Here is a 16130-nt window from a genome sequence, read left to right as displayed (position 1 = left end):
TAAAGTTTATTGAATTGCATTGACAGAGGGAGAGGTTGTCACCTTTGAGTCTGCACTCAACTGCATCTACAGCATCTTCAAACATTTGAGATGGGGAACAGGCATTTTGCATGTAATCCCCTATATCTTCATAATCTCCATCCACATAGTTTACTATTCTAGGGAACAGATGAATAGGGAATAGATTAAGAACATTTATGATGGAAGAAGTTCAAGGTTGAGTTTGAAAGGTCAAATTCTCACACTATGGCAGAATTATATATATATATATAATTATATATATATATATATATATATATATATATATATATATATATACAGTACCAGTCAAAAGTTTGGACACATCTACTCATTCAAGGGTTTTTCTTTATTTTTACTATTTTCTACATTGTGGAATAATAGTGATGACATCAAAACTATGAAATAACACATATGGAATCATGTCGTAACCAAAAAAGTGTTAAACAAATCAAAATATATTTTATATTTGAGATTCTTCAAAGTAGTTGCCTTGATGACTGATTTGCACACTCTTGGCATTCTCTTAGCCAGCTTCATGAAGTAGTCACCTGAAATGCATTTGTTAAAAGTACATTTGTTAATTTGTTTAATGCATCTGAACCAATCAGATGTGTTGTGACAAGGTATGGATGGTATACAGAAGATAGCCCTATTTGGTAAAATATGAAGTCCATATTATGGCAAGAATAGCTAAAATAAGCAAAGAGAAATGACAGTCCATTACTTTAAGACATTAAGGTTAGTCAATCTGGAAAATGTCAAGAACTTCGAAAACTTCTTCAAGTGTAGTTGCAAAAACCATCAAGCGTTATGATGAATTTGGCTCTCATGAGGACAGCCACAGGAGAGGAATACCCAGAGTTACCTCTGCTGCAGAGGATAGGTTCATTAGAGTTGCAGCACAAATAAATGCTTCACAGAGTTCAAACAACAGACACATCTCAACATCAACTGTTCAGAGGAGACTGTGTGAATCAGGCCTTCATGGTCAAATTGCTGCAAAGAAACCACTACTAAAGGACACCAATAACAAGAAGAGACTTGCTTGGCCAAGAAACATAAGCAATGGACATTAGACCAGGGGAAATCTGTCCTTTGGTCTAATGAGTCAAAATTTGAGATATTTGGTTCCAACCGCCGTGTCTTTGTGAGACGCAGAGTAGGTGAATCGATAATCTCCTCATGTGTGGTTCGCACCGTGAAGCATGGAGGAGGTGTGATGTTGTGGGGGTGCTTTGCTGGTGACACTGTCTGTGATTTATTTAGAATTCAAGGCACACTTAACCAGCATGGCTACCACAGCATTCTGCAGCGATACACCATCCCATCTGTTTAGGGCTTAGTGGGACTATCATTTGTTTTTCAACAGGACAATGACCAATACACCTCCAGGCTGTGTAAGGGCTATTTGACCAAGAAGGAGAGTAAGGGATTGCTGCATCATGACCTGGCCTCCACACATAACCAGCATGGCAACCACAGCATTCTGCAGTGATACGCAGTGTACTATCATTTGTTTTTCAACCGGACAATGACCCGAAACACCTCCAGGCTGTGTAAGGGCTATTTGATCAAGAAGGAGAGAGATGGAGTGCTGCATCAGATGACCTGGCCTCCACAATCACCCAACCTCAACCAAATTGAGATGGTTTGGGATGAGTTGGACCGCAGAGTGAAGGAAAAGCAGCCAACAAGTGCTCAGCATATGTGAGAACTCTTTCAAGACTGTTGGAAAAGCCTTCCTCATGAAGCTGGTTGAGAGAATGCCAAGAGTGTGCAAAGCTGTCATCAATGCAAAGGGTGGCTACTTTGATGAATCTCAAATATAAACTATATTTAGATTTATTTAACACTTTTTTTGGTTACTACATGATTCCATGTGTTATTTCATCGTTTTTTTATGTCTTCACTATTATTCTACAATGTAGAAAATAGTAAAAATAAAGAAAAATCCTTGAATGAGTAGGTGTGTCCAAACTTTTGACTGGTACTGTATATGTGTATATGTGTATATGTTTGTATATATATATATATATCTCATTTAGCATACGCTTTTATCCAAAGCAACTTACAGTCATACATGCATACATTTTGCCTTTGGGTGGTCCAGGAAAGTGTTGACAAGTGATAACCTTTAGAGTAACTAAACAGTACCTAAAACCGCTAGTAAAACAACTCAGTAACACGTTAACAAAAGATGGCTAAAGTCAAAGACTGGAGAGTCAGACGGCCGGGATTTGCCGTCATTACTTCCCTGTGCGTGACAGCTGGCCTCGGCGTCTTTGTCACCGCTCCTTTAATCACACACCAGCAGGTCTGCTGCAGCCTGCCACTGAGCTGTGGGTGACCTGACAGATCGCACACCCTGCCACACTTCCTGCTCCTACTGACTGTCCGGCCCTTGTCCGGTGACTCTTAACCTGACCCGGGGCAGAATTTGGGTCAGGCGGGGTTAGGTGGGGTTAGGGCCAATGCCATGGTTTGGGGGGGCCAGCAAGATGGGTCGCGGTTGTCGTGGTCGCTGTGGTCGTCATTCATCAACTCTGTGCCTGCTGTCCACTTGTCCTCCTCCCCCTCTTTTTTTGTCCTCCGCATGTTGATCCCACACGGCGGCACGCGTATCAGCTGAGCTCAGGAAACGGTCGTGTCAGAGGGGTCATGCGGCAGACGCCGTGTTCATTCTCCAGAATTAGCACTGCCATCACCCTCAACGCGCGCACACACACACACACAGACACGCACACCATCAGTCTTGACACACACATGTACACCACCACCCCTCAACACGCACGCACACATACACACACACACAACCTCAATACACACATGCTCCAAATCCCGCTAGTACTACCCCGTCAATCAAATATGAGACAGTGCAGAGGGCATCCATATCATGCGTGGGGTTAAGCATAGGGGGGAGAGTAGGGGAGGAACCCCAGACAGACAGACAGACAGACAGACAGACAGACAGACAGACAGACAGACAGACAGACAGACAGACAGTGTGGATTACAACATCCATGGGCCAGATGGAGAGAGAGAGATAGCCCATTATGTAGATCCTCCCTCTGTCCTCATGCATCTATACCTTTACATTATTCAGGAAGAAAAGAGCGAAAGTAAATAATGAGCGCAACGAACGCCGAGGGGACAATAGAGGACAGAGCTATAGGGCAGAAGGCGCACAAGTCTCAGGTGCAGCCTCCCTGACCTCGAACTCTCCCTTGACCCCTCATTGCCATCCAAAGTCTCACTCATGACTCGAGTCACCTCTGTCTGTGGTACTGTATAATCCAGGTGGGTGATACATATTGGTTAATGGATAGAGTGAGTCGCCCTAACCTATCCACCCCAACTTATTAAAACGCATTGCAATGTAAAGTACTATATGCTCACTGCGTTCATCTGAAACCAGCTGTTGCCAACTAACTAGGGTGTGGGAAGATGGATGGTCTCGCTCTCTCTCTCACACACACGCACACGCACACGCACACGCACACGCACACACACACACACACCTGGTTTGACAGTGGAACAGGTGGACCAGGCTAACAGTCAGGGCCCTGGGCCGCGTAACCTTGCCTCAATCAGGGTGGCAGAGCCCAACCTCCATCCATCCATCCATCCCTCCCCCCACCACCCCCATGACAAGCTGCTGGGGGTAGCAGGCCAGGCTGCCAGCCGTCCACTCAGACAGACACACTGGCCCATATGGCAGCAGCTCTGCAGATCTGGAGAGGGGGAAGGGGGTTGAGGTGGAGGGGGGAGTTTAAATTAATCAGCAGACCATCCCCAACTGTCCACCACTCCACCACCACCGTCTTCAGGGAGTTGAGACCATCTTCAGGGAGTTGAGACCGTCTTCAGGGAGTTGAGACATGGTTTAGATTGTGGTTGATTGTGGTTACGTGTCTGTTTTTTTGAGGGGAGGATTGTGTTTGTATTTGTGAATGCATATGTTATGTTTGTATATGCACACACACACACACACACACACACACACACACACACACACACACACACACACACACCAAACCCTCAAAATGCACACATACACACACATATAGTGCCTTCAGAAAGTATCCACACCCCTTTACTTTTTCCACATTTTGTTATTATAGCCTGAATTTAAAATTAATTAAATGGAGATTTTGTGTCACTGACCTACACACAATACCCCATAATGTCAAAGTGGAATTATGTTATTTTATTAATTAATTTAAAATGAAAAGCTGAAATGTCTTGAGTCATTAAATATTCAACCCCTTCATTATGGCAAGCCTAAGTAAATTCAGGAGTAAAAATGTGCTCAATAAGTGGCATGGACTCTGTGTGCAATAATAGTGTTTAACATGATTGTTGAACGATTATTATTTGTAAGATCCCTTAGTTGAGCCGTGAAAATCAAACACAGATTCAACCACAAAGACCAGGGAGGTTTTACAATGCCTCGCAAAGAAGGTCTCCTATTGGCAGATAAAAAAATCAAGAAAAGAATAGCAGACATTGAATATCCCTTTGAGCATGTTGAAGTTAATAATAACATTTTAGATGGTGTATCAACCCACCCAGTCACTACAAAGATACAGACATCCTTCCTAACTCAGTTGCTGGAGAGGAAGGAAACCGTTCAGGGATTTCACCATGAGACCATGGGTGACAGTTACGGAGTTTAATGGCTGTGATAGGAGGAAACTGGATCAACAACATTGTAGTTACTCCACAATACTAACCTAAATGACAGACTAGTCCCCCCCCCCCCAGACACAGCATCACCACCAGAACCAGAGGCGAGGACGAAGGACCAAAGAGACCAACCTATGCCGGGAGCGAGCAGACCACAGGAGAATAACTCCATTTTTTTTTTCCTGGTCCCAGCCCGAACACCAGCACCAATCCTGGACACAGCACCGACCAACCTCAACTGCTACCTTCATCCAGCAACTGCCAGATACCGCATCCCCTCCCTCAACACAAAGACACAAACACACCGTCAACAACTCTACCAGACCAACCATAACTGACTGACTAACAAATTGAAGGACTGATGATTGTTACATGATATTTGATTGAATTAATGTGTTTTTGTTTTTGGTAATTTGTTTTTGTTTTGATTAATAAGTGTGAATCCCGCTCAAATCCCATTAGCGGGATTGATTTGACAACATCCAGTGAAATTGTAGCACGCCAAATTCAAACTACAGAAATATCAATATTCAACCTTCACAAAAATATAAGTGTAATTCATCAAAATAAAGCTCCAGTTCACGTGCAACAAAAGACTAAAGCCCTTCAGAGTGACACGTAAAAAGAACAGCACTACTTCTTCATTTCTCAAAAGAAAAACACCAAACAATTTCTAAAGACTGGTGACATCTAGCGGAAGCCATAGGAACTACAATCTGTGCGCTTATAAATCAGGTCTCCCATAGAAAACCATTGGAAAAAAATTCCCTGGATTGATTGTGCTTGGGGTTTCGCCTGCCAAATCAGTTCTGTTATACTCACAGACATTATTCTAACAGTTTTAGAAACTTCAGAGTGTTTTCTATCCAAATCTACTAATTATATGCATATCCTAGCTTCTGGGCCTGAGTAGCAGGCAGTTTACTTTGGGCATGCTTTTCATCCGGACGTGAAAATACTGCCCCCTATCCCAGAGAGGTTTTAAGTTAGATTGTCAATTATTTATTGTTATAATATATTTTTTTTAATTTTAACAACATTTTAATTGAAATTTGACCATGTAACAATTTTTGGAATATCCCAATAAATTGGCCTAAATGAAAGTAAGGAAGCCTATACAGAATAAACATATTCCAAAACATGCATCCTGTTTGCAATAAAACAGTAAAACTACAAAAAATGTGGCAAAGAAATTAACTTTATGGCCCGAATACAAAGCGTTATGTTTGGGGCAAATCCAACACAACACATCACTGAGTTTCACTTTTTCATATTTTCAAGCATGGTGATGGCTGCATCATAATATGGGTATGCTTGTCATTGGCATGAACTAGGGAGTTTTTTGGGGGATAAAAATAAATGGAATAGAGATAAGCACAGGCAAAATCCTAGAGGAAAACGTGGTTCAGTCAGCTTTCGAACTGACACTGGGAGACAAATTCATCTTTCAGCAGGACAATAACCTAAAACACAAGGCCAAATATACACTGGAATTGGTTACCGAGATGACATTGAATGTTGTGGCCTAGGTACAGTTTTGACTTAAATCAGCTTCAAAATCTATGGCAAGATTTGAAAATGGCTGTCTAGCAATGACAGCCTACTTGACAGAGCTTGAATAATTTTTTAAAGAATAATGCACAAATATTTTACAATCCAAGTGTATGCATTCACTACTGTAAGTCGCTCTGGATAAGAGCGTCTGCTAAATGACTAAAAATTTAAAAAAAATACAAATAAACGTATTCTCGGGGCGTTGAATACTTAATTAATCAAGATATATGAGTGTTTTATTTTTCCTTAATTCTTTACAAATGTTTAAATTTTTATTCCACTTTGACATTACAGATTATTTTGTGTAGATCGTTGACAAAAATGACAATTAAATCCATTTGAGTCCCACTTTGTAACACAACAAAACGTGGAAAAAGTCAAGGGGTGTGAATACTTTCTGAAGATACTGTAAACACACACACACACACACACACACACACACACACACACACACACACACACTCAAGACCCGCCTCCCAAACACACCTGCACGCACACAAACACACACACGTGCGCTCACACATACAAACACATACACACACACATACACACACACACACACACACGCACGCACGCACACACACACACACACACACACACACACACACACACACACACACACACACACACACACACACAAGGAAATCAGAATCATCTGCATCTATGTATGTGTGTGGGTTATTTTGTGTTATTATGGATTTATACGGTTAACCCTCAAGTGTGTGTTTGTAACTACGCTCATGGGCCTTTGTTGAGTCTTATATGAACCCATGGTGTTCCATTCATTGTAGCTTTTAAGAATATTAAATTGTATCCTTTAGAATGGCTTGGGGTGGCCACCTGCCATACAAATTACAAAGGAACAACAGCATGACAGATGTATGAAGACTAGGTCATATGGTCAAAGAATTTGTCATAATTGTGCCCGTTGTTATGTGTGCCACTCAAATCAAGCAGCGTTGTCCACATAGATATAACCTCTGATACCGAGAGTCTTAAAGATGAATAAATCATAAATACTAAAGTGATTCTTGTTGCAGTGACTTGGGAGCCTTCATTTTAATAACAGTGCTTGTGTCTGTGACTATCATATCAGTCAGTGTATTTTGACCTCGGTCAAGGCCTTTGAAATTTACAGTGTTTTAACACTTATATCAGAGTGGTAGCAATAAATTATATTGTCAGACCTGGGAATGTTATTCTGGGATCCAACTTTAAACACACCACTTACTCAATCAATCAATCAATCAATCAATCAATCAATCAATCAATCAACCAATCAATTGTTTGTCTGTCTAGCTATCTATCTAGACATCTTTAACAGATTCATTTAAGTAACCTTTGGATATCAGCCTAAGTGTACATGTCTGTGTTTGGATTTCATGTCTGTGGGTGTGTGTGTTTGTGTGTGTGTGTGTGTGTGTTTGTGATTGTGTGTGTGTGTGTGTGTGTGTGTATGTGGGGGGGGGGGGGGGGGTATTGAAAGTATATTGAAATGGACATCTGTCTGGAAATGCTGTACTCAAGACACTATTGGGGTAAACACTTAATCCTATGGTGCATGGGGTGGGGGGGGGTGGGGGGGGGGTTGGGTTACAAAGGGTGCTGGTGGCATTTATGTGGCTTGGCTTTGTATCATATGAATATGTATCACCATAACAAAGCTGGGGATAGATGGCATTGAACACAAGTTCACACAGACAACAGGGCCCGTATTCATAAATCGTCTCAGAGTAGGAGTGCTGATCTAGGATCAGGTCTCCCAGTCCATGTAATGTAATTCATTATGATCTGAAAGGATAAACTGATCCTAGATCCGACTCCAGACTACATATGCCCCCCCCCAGTGGTGGGACTTCGATTTCCGCTTATGAGTGACTTCCCCTTTTCCACATATCCTCTAATCTTTCTCCCCATTTCATTATTAAATAAAGTATTGTAGTTACAGTATACAGTAGCGGTATTGAAAAGTATTGTAAAGTATTATAGTCATAGCTGAGGTCAGAGGTCATCCCACATTGCTACATTATCCCAATCATGTAACTAGATTGGGGAAACCGGTATGTTTGTGTCACATTTAGCTTTTCCTGTTTTTCATGTAATGTTCCGTATTGCTCCGGGGTGAAGTTTCCCTTAGGTACAGGTCTAGGATCAGCTTCCTCTCCCCCAATCCTAACCATTAGTTGGGAGACTTCACCCTACACTCTTCTTTATCTGCATTTCTTATGCGTCGCATTAGTGTCACCCCAGGATGAGCAGACATAACATTCTTATGTGAAGAGACCTGATAGTTCACAAGAAGTCACATGCAATAGATAGGTTTGACCACCAGAGGGTAACAAAGGTTTGGGAACCGAAGAAAGACGATCTAACAGCTCCATTTACAACTTCTTCTTAGTTTCTTAGTTCCTTTTCAATTTGGTATTTGCAACATAACAGTATAAGTATAAGCCCTCCAAAAACTGTTATTAGTACAAGCACACCTGAATAGAAAATATTAGAAAATGTATTCCACACACACGTTGTATTGCAGTTCATGTCCCTTGGGCCAACTCTTTCCTCTGTGCATCATCATGTGTTAAAGGTAGACTACATACATTTTGAAGGGACTCCATTAGTGTACTTCCTTCCCGTATCCTTGTCAGGGGAGTTGCAGTACAAAAAATACATAACCTAAAAGGACAGGGACAGGCATACAAGTTGAGGGCCACTCGTTCTAGATAGGGGTACAGTAACTGCAGTGCTGCCTTGTAGCAGATACAGTGCAGCAGTGCATTTACAGCTAACCTACATAGCTTGACAGACTCAGACAAGCTCCTTTCTCGCAACTGTCTGGTTGCATTCCAAATAGCACCCTATTCCCAATTAGTCCATGAGCCAGGGGGGTCGGTCGGGCTCACTTGGGGTGACGATGTCTCATCGTGATTTCTTTGAAGGTCTATGTCCCTAGAGTCGGAAAATGTGTGATAGTAGTGCAGCTATGGTAACTTTCTGTGTGTTATCACTCTTTCTTTCATTCGTCTATCCCATTCATTTAATCCAGTAGAAATATTAACCCATGACAAACAATGTCAGCATACAACACGTAATTGCCCACTTATACCGTTTAATCATATATCGTTGGAAATCTTAGATTCACATTCTCCACATAGATACTGAGAGCCTTAAACATGAATAAATAAATAATAAATACTAAAGCCAATCTTGTTGCAGTGACTTGGAAGCCTTCACTTTAAAAACGGTACTTGTGTCTGTGACTATCATATCAGTCAATATATTGAACCTCGCACAAGGCCTTTCGAATAACAAATTATTTATTACACTGTTTTAACACTTAAATCAAAGCTGCAGCAATACATTGTATTGTCAGACCTGGAAATGTTATTCTGGGATCCAACTTTAAACACACTTCGACTTACTATCTATCCACCCATCCCTGTCTGTCTGTCTGTCTATATACAGTTCTTTAACAGATGAATTTAAATTAACTTTGGATATCAGACTAAGGGTCGGTCGGGCTCACTTGGGGTGACAATGTTTCATAGTGATTTTTGAAGGTCTATGTCCCTAGTTGGAAAATGTGTTAAAGTAGTGCAGCAGTGGTAACTGTCTGTGTGTTATTAATCTCTTTCATCCTTCTATCCCAGGGCTCTCCAACACTGTTCCTGGAGAGCTACCCTCCAGTAGGGTTTCGTTTCAAACCCAGTTGTAACTAACCTGATTGAGTTTTCAAACCTGCTAATTACTATTATTATTTTATTTTTTTAACACACACACCGCTGGAATAGGGTTCTAAAAAGATGTATAGATACAGGCCCAGAATTCACGCATTAACCCCACAGGAGCCATTTTCTTATATGGCCACTAAACTTAATGGGGACTTATTGGACAACTTCGCCTAACCATACCTGTATGAAATATAATAGTATGTCCGAAGACATTAAGTTGTTCATGGTGATGTAGAATACAACAAAATGAGCCAGATATGTAAAGATGATAAATTATTGATAGAATTGTGGTAAGAATGTGCCCAAAAATCTGTCCAAATCACTGATTTCAGAAGATGTTATGATCAATAACTTGCAATATTTAATCTTCAAATATGTGAAATTGTAACAAAGACACAGGAAGCAGGTGAAGTCGGTGAGTTTAATATGAACGAACATAGAGCGAGTACAAGAACAAGCGTAGCGTCCGAACACACAGAAACAATACTGCCTGATGGGTGATACAATGGAATGGCCCCACAAACTGGGGGCTCAGCTTCCAGCAGAGCTGGAGATTACTGGTGGAGAGCCAGTTGTGACCACCAGGATGGAACACTGGAGCCTCACTGCAGTGGTGGTCCGCCTGCTCCTTCTGGTGGCGCCTCACGTGGGCAGCGTTCCAAACCATGGAAAACAGAAAGGAAAACGGCGCCCACTGCTGCTCATGCTCCCAGGTGATATTTATTTACAACAACGTTTTGACACTGAGGTCTTCATCAGGCATCCATATATACACACAGGGACAGTACTCAATGACATCACTTCTTGAAACAGGAGGTAAAAAAAAGTAGTATAACAGTTTTACAATATTAACATTCAATGTATCAAAATATATGATCATACACAGGGAATGTGATCAATATTTACAGTAATATACATACATAAAATATTAAATTAGGATTTTTTAATTTTTTAAATACACAATTTAGACAATAAAAATGGTTTCAAGTCAAACTCCTCATTAAGGCCAAGAGGAGACAGTGTGTTGAGCCTGTGGATCCAGAAAGATTTCCTTTGAAGAAGTTGCCTCTCAATGTCCCCTCCCTTGCGTGACATCTTGACCATTTCTATTCCAATGTATCTCAGAGAACTAATAGGATGTCCAGCTTGTACAAAATGAGCAGTATTTTTTGTCTCACCTGTCCGTATATTGCTGCGGTGCTCACTGATCCGTGTCTTAAGGCTTCTACGGTTTTTCCCTATGTAAGACAGACCACAAGGACATTTCAACATGTAAATAATATTGGTGGACATGCAGGTAATCAGGCCCTTGATCTTAAATCTTTGTCCTGTGTGTTCCAAACCACTCTTCCACCGCAGGAGCGACGGTCTGGCTTGGCGTCCACGGAGCCAGGGTCGGCTGGTACCCCAGGAAGCGCTGGAAGGGAGACAGCCCGGTGGAGGAGTGATGAAGTGAATTCAGGGTGTACTCCGCCCAGCGAAGGAGTCGGGCCCACTCTCCCTGCCGGTTCTGTCAGTGACTCCTAAGGAACCTCCCCAGCTCCTGGTTCATCCTCTCCACCTACCCGTTGGACTGAGGCCAGTACCCAGAAGTGAGGCTGACCGTGACCCCCAGCTTCTCCATGAAGGCTCTCCATACTCATGACGTAAAATGGTGGGCCATGGTCGGAGACAATGTCCTTCGGGAGGCCATAGTGCCGGAAGACCTGCTGGAACAGTGCCTCAGCAACCTGGAGAGCGGTAGGGAGACCAGAAAGGGGGATAAAAACAGCAGGATTTAGAGAATCTGTCCAAAACAACCATAATAGTAGTGTAACCATCAGAAGAGGGGAGATCAGTGATGAAATCAATGGACAGATGAGACCACGGCCGCTGAGGTACGGGAAGGAGTTTCCCTGCTGGAGCGTGCCAGGGAGATTTGGTTTGGGCACAACGGAGCAGGAGTTGACATAGCAAGCGACGTCCTGCGCCAAGGTGGGCCACCAGTACTTAGCAGAGATTGATTGAATGGTGCGGGTGATACCTAGGTGTTCAACTTACAGGGGCCACCCTTAAGGAGAGATGAGGCAATGGATCTGAAGTTCTTAATGAAGCAGTGGTAGAAGTTGGCTAACCCCAAAAACCGTTGTAGTCCCTTTATGGTGGTTGGGACTGGCCATGACCTGATTGCCTCGACCTTCCTTTCATCCATAACCACTACCTGTGGGCTGATCCGGTATCCCAGGAAGGAGACAGCGGCCTGATGGAACTGACACGTCGCACGCCTTGATGTACAGGTGGCTCTCCAGGAGATGTTCCAGGACTACCCGGAAGTGGGCGATGTGATCCTCAAAGGTGACCGTGTAGATCAGGATGTCGTCGATATACACGACCACCTGACGCCCAAGCATGTATCGGAACACCTCGTTCACGAATGTCTGGAACACCGACGTAGTGCCCAGACATCGTGCTGAAGGCCGTCTTCCGTTCACCCCCCTCCCGGATGCGGATAAGATTGTAGGCACTCTGCAGGTTCAGGTAAAAAAAACAAAAAAAACATACACCGCGGAGCTGTTCCATGGCGGCCGGCACCAATGGATAGTGGTACTTGGTGGTGATGGAATTGAGACCTCTGTAGTCGGACGTAGACCACCCTCCTTCTTGGCCACGAAGAAGAAGCCTGCCGACGCAGGGGAGGTGGATGGGCAGATTAAACCCTGTTGGAGAGCCTCCTGGATGAGGCAGTATTCTGTAACGAAGATGCAGAGAGTCAGGAAGCAGGTGCAGTCGGTGAGTTTAATATGACTGGACATGACATGAACATGACTGAGCAAATACAAGAACAAGCATAGAGTCTGATCATGAACACAGAAACAATACTGCCTGATGGGTGATACAACGAAGTGCTAGTTAAAGGGGAAGTAATCAGGGAAGTGATGAAGTCCAGGTGTGCCTGATGAGGAGGCGCAGGTGTGCGTAATGAAGGTTGCCAGGTGTGCTTAATGATGAGTTGCCAGGACTGGCGGTTAGTAGACCGCCGACGTCGAGCGCCGAAGTGGGGGAGTGGGAGTAGACATGACAAAAATGGATATATACGATATGTATGTGAATAGTCATGGATGTGACCTACGATAACATTGTTTATCATTTTAATCAGCTCACATCCATGACTATTTACATGTACATATCAATTTGACATGTTTGAAGATGAAATGTTGCCAATATTGATCATAGCATCTTCAGAAATGTTGGGAACATTCTTACCACAATTCTGTGAAAAATTTAACATCTTTATATATCTGGCACACCTGGCTTATTTGGTTGTGTATTATACATCACTATGAAGATTTTAAGATATTTTAGAGTATACTACAATTATATTTATTGGAAAAAGTTTTCTGTGGGGTTAAAGGGGAATGGAAACACTAGGATTTAGAGTGCTAGCTAACTGTAAATCGTCATTTTAGCATTGTTGCATCACTGACAGGAGAGAAAAGTTTGTAACTCACCAAAAATGGTAAAAAATTATTACAAATTATTCATTATTATTTTTTATTTGTATTTTACTTCCAAAAATGACTGAATTCATCGAGAGTAGCTCTGAGTCTGAGAGTTTATAACAGAGAATCAAATAACGTAAGTTAGGGAGCCAATAAACCTACTGAAGCCGTTCATGTTTGAACCGATCGTTGCCTCAGATCAAAGTGTTCGTTCTCGTTGCAGTAACAACACAGATGTGCCGCCTGAAACACCTCAGCTAGAGGGTTGGCGTAGGCAGTGACACAAACTGGTTTGAGTGCGGATGCTGCCAGATAATGGGTAGAGTATTAGTGTGTGTGTTGTAGAGAGATGGTGGTGATGCAGCACAAAATCCCAGCTGATGGTGGCTGTATTACATCCAGTCAGGGGTTCCTGTCAGTCTGTCTGGATGGCGATGTATTGGACGTGTCGGTAATCCTCGTGAAGGACTTCCTGGCAGAAGAGATTACTTGACCAGTCAGCAGCCGGTATGCCAGTTAAATAATTGCTGAAATGTTGGTTGATTATAAATAGTTTAAAGTTAACATCAGTAGTGGGTAGGTACTCAATATATATAATCAGTAACCTATAACGATGTTTATCACAAGCGCTGTTTCAAACTAGGGTGACCAGACGTCCCCGTTTTCCGGGGACAGTCCCCGTTTTTGGTGGCCTGTCCCCAGCTTGAGCTGTCCCTGGTTGACGTCTCAATTGTGTTGTGCTTGTTTTGGCCAACAGAGGGGTCTGCTCGCTATAGCAGCTTCATTCACTCTTCTGCTTCTACTAACTACATGCTCGCAATAGTTTTAAAGAAAACTGCTGTGGAAAATATTTTCATGGATAACATTAGCAGTTGAGAGGAAGGAGAGGAGGAAGACTGGATAGATAGAAGAGTGAAGATATGATTACAGAGCCTGCCAATTCATTATTCCAAACAATGTTTTTGAGATAACATACAAAAATGAGGCAAGCAATGGGAATCTGTTATCCAAAGTATTATATCTAATAGTGTACTATTTATTATTAAAGATTGGAGAGGAAGGAGAAGGAAAAATTAAGGGAGTAAAAAGAGTGAAGCGAGGAGAGTGTAGAAGAGTGAGGTGGAAAGGTAAAGAGAAGGGAAGGAAGAAAGAGAAGGAAGACGAGTGAAGGAAAGAGGAGGAGAAAGATTGGAGGAGAAGAAAGTAAGAAGAGTGACACAAGGAGAGTGAAGAAGACCAGACGGAGGTACAATGACTCCAAGAAACGGAAATGCACTTTTTATGAAAAACATGATGAGAGAATTTCCATTTATACGCTCAGATCAAGACGATAGAATGGTTCACTGCACCCTTTGGGATTCCTCTCTTTCAATTGGCAGCCGGGGAAGAACGACAGTGGTAGAACATCAACAGACGAAAAAGCATAAAGCCTCTCTGATTGCTCGTGTTGGTATGCCATCTGTCACCACATTCTTCAAGAAGGTAGAGCCTTCCCAAGAAGAATATGGTTTAGCTGTGCAGGAGGGTGTCTTTGCATACCACACTATGCGACACAATCATAGTTACAGATCTACGGACTGCACAGCACAACTGACATGGAAGCTTTATGAGCGAAAGTTTACATGTGCTAGGACAAAATGGGACGCCGTAGTGAGTAACGTGTTAGCACCATGGGCAACTACTTTGGTAACACAGAACCTAGACCAGGTTGAATTTGTGTCCCTGTCCATTGATGCGTCCAATCATGGACATGTAAAGCTGCTGCCAATAGTAGTCAGACATTGTAAGATATATGATGGCAGCACATCTGTGGAAACAAAACTGCAGAATTTTGTTGAATTGAACGGAGAAACAGCAGAGGAAATTGCAGCTGAGGTCCTGGTGGTCATCCAAAAATGTTACCTGGAAAACATTCTCTGCCGACAACACAAATACCAACCTTGGAGGACTGAATAGGCTGGGTGTCACGACTCCTGCCGAGGGTGACTCCTCTCCCTGTTCGGGTGGCGCTCGGCGGTCGTCGTCACCGGCCTACTAGCTGCCACCGATCCCTTTTTCCTTTTCTGTTGGTTTTGTCTTTATTGGTTTCACCTGTGTCTCATTAGTGTTTAGTTAGGTATTTAAGCCCGTTTCCCCACCTGTTCTGTGTGCGGGCTTATTTCTGTTGTTCACTGTGTTTCGTGTAGTGGTACGTGTTTTTGGATCTTGTGTTTTTGGATTACACCCTGTTGTTGTTTCTTGGGTGTATATTCTTTTGACGGTGCATTTCATTAAAGCCCGATAGCAAACACTCCTGTTTCCTGCGCCTGACTCCACACCCACTACAGTAAGTGTTACAGAAGCCCGCACCATCAAGTATGGAGTCAGCAGGAGCAGCCGCCACCCCTCTCCCCTCTATGGAGGAACGGGTCCTCCACCACACCACCGTACTCCATCGAATCGGGTCGGCGATGGACCAAATGATGGAAAGGATGGACTGATGGGAGAGGAGTGGTCTCCTCTCTTCGCCTCCGACTCACCAGAGGAGTCCACCTACTCCGCTCCCTCCTACGTCTGGTTCTGGAGCATTACGTTTTGCGCTCCTGAGGGAGTATGATGGAGCAGCAGCGGGATGCCAGGGGTTTCTGCTGCAGATTGACTTGTACCTGGCTACCGTGAGGCC

The sequence above is a fragment of the Salmo trutta genome, chromosome 14, assembly GCF_901001165.1.
Source record: "Salmo trutta chromosome 14, fSalTru1.1, whole genome shotgun sequence".
Taxonomy (NCBI): Eukaryota; Metazoa; Chordata; class Actinopteri; order Salmoniformes; family Salmonidae; genus Salmo; species Salmo trutta.
The sequence above is the reverse complement of the archived record's forward strand: the minus strand, read 5'-3'. Positions refer to the sequence as shown.